At 42.2% G+C, this 9,746-nt stretch overlaps 1 pseudogene; it reads right to left on the bottom strand.

The window, feature by feature from the left end:
- Window positions 1-7,926: 7,926 nt before the first annotated feature.
- LOC113834886 lies at window positions 7,927-8,611 on the bottom strand (annotated as a pseudogene).
- Between the last annotated feature and the right edge of the window lie 1,135 nt (window positions 8,612-9,746).

Here is a 9,746-nt window from a genome sequence, read left to right as displayed (position 1 = left end):
CTTCCGGGTCTTGCATCCATTTCCTCCTTTTAAGGGTGTAAGGAGGAGCCGGCATCTCACCAAGACTACAAATCCCATGGTGCCGTGCGCCGACCTCCGGGGAGGTGAGCCCGGAGAATTTGAAAGTTAGTACGTGATTTCCGTGCCTGTGCCTGTGTGAGCCAAAGTTTCTAAATGTGGTGCTGAAAGACGACGTTTCTGAGGTGTGCGTAACATTTTAGGAGTAACAATGCGCCTTTACCAGAATCGCTTTACTCGGCCTCTTCCCTACAAAAGCCATATGGGGTAAATATTATCTCCGTTTAATAATACGTGAGGAAACTTGAAGTTCAACGTGACCAGCCCGGAAACTTGACAAAGTTGTGAATATTGGAGCGTAAATTCAAGTTGTCATCCAATTCCTGCGTTCTTTCTGTCAAACACTATCTCAGAAATGATTCTGTATTTTTTTATATAATTTATTTTTATCTCTTGGGTGCTCGTGGTTGGCCGGCAAGTATGTCTGTGTGAAGGCCTCGGATTCCCTGAAAGTTAACAGGCAGTTATGTATGCCGTGTGGGTGCTGGGAATTGAGCTTGAGTCCTCTGGAAGAACAGCCAGTGCTCTTAACTCAGCGCTTCTGTATTTTTATCTCATTGTTTTTATGGCATAGTCTCATTATGTAGCCTAGGTTGACCTCGAACTCATGAATCGGCTTCCTCGAGGAGCCATGAAGAATCAGAAGTACTATTTTTTTCTGCATACCTGCTAATTTTAACAAGTAGTTGTGTTCTTTTCTTGCTTATATTTCTTTTGTTTTGTTTAATTCAGGGTTTCTCTGTGTAGCCCTGGCTGCCCTGGAACACACTCTGTAGACCAGTCTGGCCTCAAACTCACACAGAACCTGCCTCTGCCTCCCCCAAGTGCTAGGATTAAAGGTGTGAGCCACCACCACCCAGCCACTTGCTCATATTTCTTATAGAGCTTTCCAGCTTCACTTTTGTGCTTTTTTTTTCTTTCGTCCCACTAATGTGGTATACAACTGTGGGCAAGCTATATAACAGCCCCTTCAGTAAGTTATTTGCAAACTGAGAACAGTATAGCTACTTATCTTTCAGGGTTGTTGTGAGGATTAAATGATAATTCAACTGATAACTACCACTGAGAATAGTGTCTAGTGGTGCTTAATTGATGGGAGTTTTATTGTAAAACCTTTCTTTCTTTCTTCCTTTCTTTCTTTCTTTCTTCCTTTCTTTCTTTCTTTCTTTCTTTCTTTCTTTCTTTCTTTCTTTCTTTCTTTCTTTCTTTTTGAGTCAGGTTTTGTGTAGTCTGGCTGGCTGGGACCTTGCCATGTGATCAAGGATGATCTTGAACTCCTGACCCTTCCCTCCACTTCCCAAGTGCTGGGATTACAAACATACACCACCGTATGTCTTTTTTTTTTTAATGTGTTAGACCCCCGGAAAACTTAGGTATCCGGGGTCCCAGCCACGTTCAAGGTCACCCCAATCACCAGGCACATTCAAGAGCTTGCTGCAAACTGCACGAGGCTTTATTGTAATTTAACGAGCTAACCTCATGTTAGCTCGGGTCTTTCACCCACCTGCCATGGAGGATGGCTAGCAAAAGACAGCTCCTAGGGCCACCCAAGAAATCTTATAAGACTGCGTAAAGGGAGTGTCTAGGGGTACGCACAGGCTCACGATTGGTGTGCCTCCAGGCTTGGAGGGCTTGCCCTGTGTTGATTGGTCAACTGGTTGTTATGGCCCATAGGCCCTCCCAGGGTGGTTGCTATGCTCTCTACATCATTGCTGTGTGCTTGTCCCCGTAAAGCACACCCAGAGTTGTAAAGCATAGCGCCACCAGCTAACTTCTGATTGGTTCCTTGTCACGAGGCAGGCATCTGACTTTCTAGTGTCTAGGACAAGGTCATAAAAGCACGTGTTTGGCCATTATGGCTGCCAAAAGGGAAGCTGGTCCCTTCAAATGCATGTCTATACAAGGATCATAGGAAATACAAAACAATATCTAAAAGAAGTAGCATCAAGGATTAACTGTTCTGTTGGAGCCTCCAGCTCTCCTCTGCATTGTCCTGTCTCTCTCTAAACCCTGCCCACATAGAGGGTCTGCTAACAAAGGAAAGACAGTGCCAAAAAGCCCAGTACATTATTGGAGGCTATTGCAGCTTCCTCCCCTGAACTTGCCAGCTTCCCAAGTCCCCACCTAAGCACTCAACCTTTGACCATACTTGGGCACAAATCCCAGCTTTCAGCAGACACATCATCACCCTTCACCAACAATCTATAAAACCTCCTTGCCTTAGCTTGGGCATGTGACTTCTCTGGCCTCATTCTCTGATACCAGTGAAGCCACCCAGGAGTTGTCTTTTGTTTGTTTGTTTGTTTTTGTTTTTTCTCTTAATAAACCTGTTGTTACATTTTTTCAATTTGGCTTGATCTGGCTTATTTTGGTGGAGAAACCTATTATTGACTGCCACTGATATATTCATTCTCTCTTTCTCAGCTTTAATTCCTGTGCCTTTTGCATAGGAAGAAAAGTAACCGAAGCTAATGTTTTGTTTTTTGTTTTTTTGTTTTGTTTTGTTTTTTCGGTTTTTTCGAGATAGGGTTTCTCTGTGGCTTTGGAGGCTGTCCTGGAACTAGCTCTTGTAGACCAGGCTGGTCTCCAACTCACAGAGATCCACCTGCCTCAGTCTCCTGAGTGGTGCTGGGATTAAAGGCGAGTGCCACCAATGCCCGGCTCCGAAGCTAATGTTATGTAGGTCTTTCCTTTTTTGTTTGGCTTTGGTGGCTTTGTTTTTTTGTTTTTTGTTTGTTTGTTTCTTTTGTTTTGTTTTTTGAGACAGGGTTTCTCCATGTAGCCCTGGCTGTCCTGGAACTCACTCTGTAGACCAGGCTCACAAAGATCAACCTGCATCTGCCTCCCAAGTACTAGGATCAAAGGTATGTACCACTGCCTCCCAGCAAGTAGTCTACCACTGGGCTCTATTCCTGAAGGATTTTGAAATTCTTTTTTAAGTAAATGCCGGGGCTGGAGAGATGACTCAGAGGTTAAGAGCACCGACTGCTCTTCCAGAGGTCCTGAGTTCAGTTCCCAGCAACTGCTCACAACCATCCGTTATGAGATCTGGTGCCCTCTTCTGGTGTGCAGATATACATGGAAGCAGAATGTTGTATACATAATAAATAATTTTTTAATTTTTTTTTTAAAAAGTGTCTAAGTTGTCACAGCTGGCCTTACACTCAGGACTTCCCTATACCAAGCTTTATCTTTTGGGCCACCAGCCAGCTCCCAAATCATGACATGGAGACTTATTTTTAGTTATGAATTGTAATGAAAGGTCTTTACTCCATCCGCCTGAGCCCCGCCGCCACGTGGGCGCCCAGAATAACACACAGAGTGTTATATTAGTTTACAATGCTGCTGGCTAATTGACTAGGATTTCTTATATGCTAGCTCAGTCTTAATTATCATAAACCTATATATTCTATAAGACTTATATTATCAAGGAAGCCTTCCACTGGCGTCCTCTTCCTGGGATCACATGGCGGCTCCAGAGCAGAGAGCAGGAGGAAGAGGAAGAGCAAGAGAATGATTTCCTGCTTATATTCTGAGTCTGCCTGCCATATCACTTTCTGCCTGGATCTCTTTACTACATTTCCTCCTTGACTCCTATTGGCCATTGCCTCCCTGTTCCTCAGAAAGGCCTATGTCTTGTTTAATACTGCTGTCCCCATCAACGGGACACATGTCTTGAGACAGGAGATAACAACTCAGCTATTTCCTGCCCTTTCCTATTGGCCAATAGTACAATAAGACAAGCATATACACAGAAGGACCTCCCCCATCAATGATTGCTTGGCCTTATTTTAATCTGTTTCTCTTTATCTGTGTTTTGCTTCAGGGGTCATTACCTTTCTTTCTTTGTATTTTACTTTCCTGCTGTCTTTATGCTGGCTGGTTGGCAGCTGCCTGGCTTCTGACCCCAAGCATATCCCTCTCTTTTTCCTCCTTTCTGGTTGTTCTTCTGTCATTCTTAGATTTCTCCTACCACCAGCTCTGCCTATCCCTCTCTTGCCTAGCTATTGGCCACTCCACCTTTTTATTAAACCAATCAGGTGCCTTAGGCAGGCAAGGTGAAACAAATGCAACATAAACAAAAGTAACATACCTTTACACAGTTAAAGTAATATTCAGAAGCATAAACAGATGTGATATATCTTTGCCTAGTTAAAGTAATATTCCACAACACTTCCCTCTTTAGCATCTTGGGCTGTTTTGTGTTGTGTATAGCTGTATAAATTTGCAGTTTAACAGAGTACTACAGTACACCAAGAGAAAAGAACATAGGGCCTTTTTAAGATCTGTGTGAGCCCCTGAGAGGGCCTAGTTATTGTGAGGCCCTTGCCTCCCTGTTCCTCAGAAAGGCCTATGTCTTGTTTAATACTGCTGTCCCCATCAACGGGACACATGTCTTGAGACAGGAGATAACAACTCAGCTGTTTCCTGCCCTCCATCTGTACACGGCACTCCCATATCCCCCATATACACAGAAATGTCTGTAGAACCATAAAGTGTACAGTTTAGTAAAGTTCCAAACAGATGCTTGGAAAGCAAGTTTCGTGTACAACAGGGTAGGCAGGAGTTCTGACAGTCCCAGGAGGCCATGCTTTCAGTTAAAAACAGAACTTATTTTGAAAACAGAAAGATAATAGCATTTTTCACTAGTGTAGTAGACTGCTATCAACCATTGAATTACTTCTGAGGAGTGTTTCTACTGTACTGGCAAGAATAAAATATACAAACATATACAGATCACAAAATAACTTGTTTAATTTCTGTGATTTTCATGATTTAAGTACTCATATGCTCATATGCATGATACAATATCAGGGCCAATATTAAACTGCATGCTAATTATATAACATTTTACTTGTAATGGCACTAAATAGCAATTTAAAATAAAAGACTGGAAAGACAAAGCTTTTTGTTTGGATCCTTGTATTACCTTTTGTGTCACTATGACAAAATAACTGACAACTTAAGAGAATAGTTTGTTTTTACTTAATTTGAGGGAATGTAGTCTGTTGTGGTGGGAAAGGAGTGGCATTGGGAACAGGAGATAATTGGTCGGTCACATTGCATCAGCAGTAAGGAAAAGTGACTGCAATGAATTCTGATATTCAGTCTGCTTTCTTTCTTTCTCTTTTTTCTTTTTCTTTTCTTTTTTTTTTTTTTTTTTTTTTTTTTGAGACAGGGTTTCTCTGTTTTGTTTTGGAGCCTGTCTGGAACTCTCTCTGTAGACCAGGCTGGCCTCGAACTCATGGAGATCCACCTGCCTCTGCCCCCCTCAGTGCTGGGATTAAAGGCGTGCGCCACCAACACCCGGCCCCACTTTCTCCTTTCTCTTTTATACAGTTCAGGGCCCTAGACCTTACAGTGGTGCCACACACTTAGGACTGGTTTTTGGAACCAAATGATCCCTCACAGACAGGCCCAGAGATTTGTTTCTTTGGTGATTCTAGGTCCTGTCAACTTGACATTAGTTACTATCATAATCTTTTTTTTCTTTTCCATTTTTTTAATGTGAATTAGAAACAAGATTGTCTTACATGTCAATTCCAGTTCCCTCTTCCTTCCCTCCTCCCCTGCCCCCCCCCCCACAACTAAAACCCTATTACCCTTTCTGCTCCCCAGGGAGGGTGAGGCCTTCCATAGGGGGTCTTCAGAATCTGTCATATCCTTTGGGATAGGGCCTAGGCCCACCCCCTACTATCATAGTCTTAAATTCACATTTTTAAACAGGGAGCTTGCATTTTCATTTTGTACCCTACAGATTTTGTAGCTGATCCTATCTTCAGAGCTAGAAATAGGTCTGCCAGCACTCTGTTCCTCTTAATTTTTCGTTTCTTTCAAAAATGAACTGGATATGGAATCCATGTAGATCAGGGGCTCTAAGAAGACTTTGTTCTGTATCACAAGTCAGAATCTTACTGTATTCCCTATCCTCATATAACACTTGTCATCATGTCCTCCATGCCCTTGGGAGGACAGCACATGCTCTTGACAATATAGAGATGCTTGAAACCTCTGCCAGTTTGTCTTATCTGATTTTGAGATGTCCAGGTTAATCACCTTTAAGTTGGGTATATTGGCATTCATCTACATTCTCAACATGAAGGAGGCTGAGGCAGGAGTGTTTGGGGCAAGTTCAGGCTACATAGGAAGACTCTCAAAAAATAAAAGGAGAAAATAAGCAAAATTTAGGTGTAGGAGATGTTCCTTGGGGCCATCTCACTGAGATGGTTCAGTGGGCTAAGGCACTTGCCAGAAAGCCAGATGATAATCTGAATTCAGTCCCCAAACCTATTATGGTAGGAAAGAACCAATTCCCACAAGTTGTCATCTGACCTCCACGTGGGCATGAGGCGTGCATCTACACACTGGACCACAACATAAATACATGTCATTTTTTAAAATTCACTATTGAAGGTGTAATCCAAAAAAGAAATGGGCTCCATGTTGAATAACTAAATGTAGAACTCAATGTATACTTGAATAACTAAATGTATACTTGCTATGTGTGTACATGTGTGTGAAAATTGAATTTAGACTGGCATGACTGCTAGGTAAGTACTTAACTACTGAACTGTATTCCCTGTCCAGGAAGAGGAAGTTTAGATCAAGTTGTACTCTAGGTAGACCACATTGTGTGTAGAATCCTTGATTCATTGTCTGGAGATGCAACAACCTCTATGACTTCCATATCTCATTGTCCTCAGAGTTGTGGCATTGAAGTTCCTGGGAGAACCTACTTTCTAGGGGACCATCTGCTGTTATCAAAAAAGACTTTAGCAAGAAAAGAACAGTTGTCCCATAATCTAGCTTCAAGAAACAAACTGAAGGATGAGCTTCCTCAGGACATGCTATAGTTTAGGGTGAAGCTCTGAGTGTGGTAGAGACAAGTCATGTGGCCTGGTACTGACTATGACTTCAATGAGGGGACAATGAAATGCCAAAGCCACCCATTTATCCTAGATCTGTCATACGCAACTCCACACATTCTTAGGTGTTACTTCAGGTATTGCAGTGGTTCTCAACCTGTGAGTGGTAACCCTCAAAGACAATCAGAAAACACAGATATTTATATTCTGATTCATAACAGTAGCAAAATTACAATTATGAAGTAGCAGCAGAATAACTTTATGGTTGGGGTCACCACAACACAAGGAACTAGCCATATTAAAGGGTCACAGCACTGAAGTATTCCTTTTTTTTTCTTGGTCACCAAATAAGCATATTAATAGGCTTTTCATTTTATCCTCTATATTCTTTTTCTCAGTAATTTCTTAGGATATGAAGGCCACTAGTCTTTAGTGGTGTCTAGACCATACACTATATTTTTTCCTTCAATATATTTTCGTCTTTAAAAGTTGTTTTTTCAATCTCTGTAGCCATGCTACTTACTTTTATGATTTCTTTTATTTCATTCTTCTAGTAAATGTTGGTGCTTGTTCTGTGTGCAAGGCACTGTTCTAGTTGCTGGAGTTATACTGATGAAATAAAACAAAACCTACCCAGAGAAACAACACAGTAAGAAGAGAAATTGTCAAGGCTAATTTTTTTTTTTTTAATTTAAGCTTTGTTGTGTATGTGCATGATAGATGAATGTGGGCACATTTGAAAGCCAGAGGACAACTCCTGGGAGCTGGTTGCCTTCCCGCCATGGATTGCAGGTTTCAAGCTTGTATAGTAAATTCATTAAGCCATCTTGCCTGCCCTCAAGTAATATTTGCAGCATAGTATATACTAAGAAATGCAAAGGAGAAAGTACAGATACATGAGAGGTGCAGTTTGCTTTTTTGAGACAGGATCTTGTGATGTATCTCAGCTGGTCTCAAATTCATGGTCCTCCTGCCTCAGTTTCCCCAAGTGCTAGAAAGGTGTGACTTGAAGTAGGGTGGCTGTTTTGCATCCTCTGAAAATTCTAGTTAACTCAAGGCTTGGGGAATCTAATGTTTCAGCTCTCAAAACAGAGCTTGCTTCACTATCTGCAAAACTTTGGATGTGAACTATTTGGTTGACTTAAATCTTCAGCAAACTTCACTTTTTGTGTTAGTAAATCCAAAAGACTATCAAACATGGCTTCTGGAGCCAGGCATGGTGTTGCAATTTTTTTTTTTTTTAACATAGATTAACCTGTTTATTACAGGCTAGGCAAGTTTCAAATGGTAGCACTTCTACTGGTCTTTCAGTTCCTTTAGTCTTCTCATGGCGGACTTGACTGTGACAGCCAAAGTGGTGTTGTAGGTTCAGGACCTACCAGCTGCTGTTGTCATGAAGGAACCAGTGTCAGATGCCAAAGGTCACTTCACTGTGGTCTTGCCACAGGAGCAAGTGTAGTTGGTGTACTGGCTGATTTCCATTTTTTTCACTATTTTCTGGAAGGAGGCACCTTAGCAGGTCCGTATTTCCCAAGGATCACAACCTTCTTGGTTTGTTTAGCCATGTTACCAGAACCTAAATCCAAGCCCAGAGAGGGGTGTTGCAAATCACTAATCCCAGCACATCGGAGACAGAAGCAGGATGATCTCTGTGAGGCCAGCCTGGTGTACTTACTGAGTTATTTGTCAGCTAGTACTACATAAAACACATGCTACATCATGTCACTCAAAACTTAAAACTGTTTGGATCTTGGCTGACGGTAGTGGCAAACACCTTTAATTCCAGCACTTGGGAAGCAGAGGCAAGCTGGTCCCTGTGAGTTTGAGGTCAGCCTGATCTACAGCGTGAGTTCCAGGGCAGTCAGGGCTACACAGAGAAACCCAGTCTTGAAAAACCACACAAAAACAACAAAAACTATATAGATCTTTAGAAACTGAACGAAATTCAAGCTTGTATTTACCCAGCTCACCTCATTTTTCCTTCTACCCTTTCTTCCTCTGCTCCATGTGTGATCAATGCCCATACATGTGTGGAAGATGCACCTGAATGGAAGCCAGAGGACTATCAGGTGTCCTGCTCTAGTACTCTCCACCTTACTCCCTTGAAGTATCTTCATGAATTTGCAGCAATCCGTCTCTGGTTTCTGCCCAGCAGAACACTGGGATTATAGGCATGTATAGCAAGCATTTTTACCCACTAAGCCATTTTTCCAGCCTGGTCCTAACTCTTCCAATGCATCCATTACCCAAGTCCAAAATATACTCTTAACCCTCAGACCTAGTTTGTGTCTCACCAAGCCAGTAATATCTTTTAGAAAAGGTGATTTACTACATAGCCTCTTTGTTTAACCTCCTCTCTCCTCCTTCCTATTGGTGACATTTCCACTCAGGTTACTACTATGGCCTAATTATAAACCAAACACAGGAAAGTGTGTTCTGGGGCTGGTGAGATGGCTCAGCAGTTAAGAGCACTGACTGTTCTTCCAGAGGACCCGGATGATGTCCTTCTGTATGTTTCTTATTGGTTGATGAATAAAACACTGTTGGGCCAATGGCCAATGAGGCAGGAAGATAGGCGGGACTAGGAGAGGAGAAGTCCAGGAAAAGTAGGCAGGAGAACCCAGCAGAACAGTGGAGATGTAGCATGGTAACAGGTTGCAGGTCCGCATTCTACGGTAAGCCAAGACCACATGGAAGTACATAGATTAGTAGTTATGGGTTAATAATTAAGATAGAGCTAGCCAATAAGAAGCCCAAGCCATCGGCCAACAGTTTTATAATATAGGTTGAGTGTTTATTTGG

Source organism: Cricetulus griseus, chromosome 3 (assembly GCF_003668045.3).
Source record: "Cricetulus griseus strain 17A/GY chromosome 3, alternate assembly CriGri-PICRH-1.0, whole genome shotgun sequence".
Classification (NCBI taxonomy): domain Eukaryota; kingdom Metazoa; phylum Chordata; class Mammalia; order Rodentia; family Cricetidae; genus Cricetulus; species Cricetulus griseus.
This window is presented reverse-complemented; position numbering and strand designations above follow the sequence as displayed.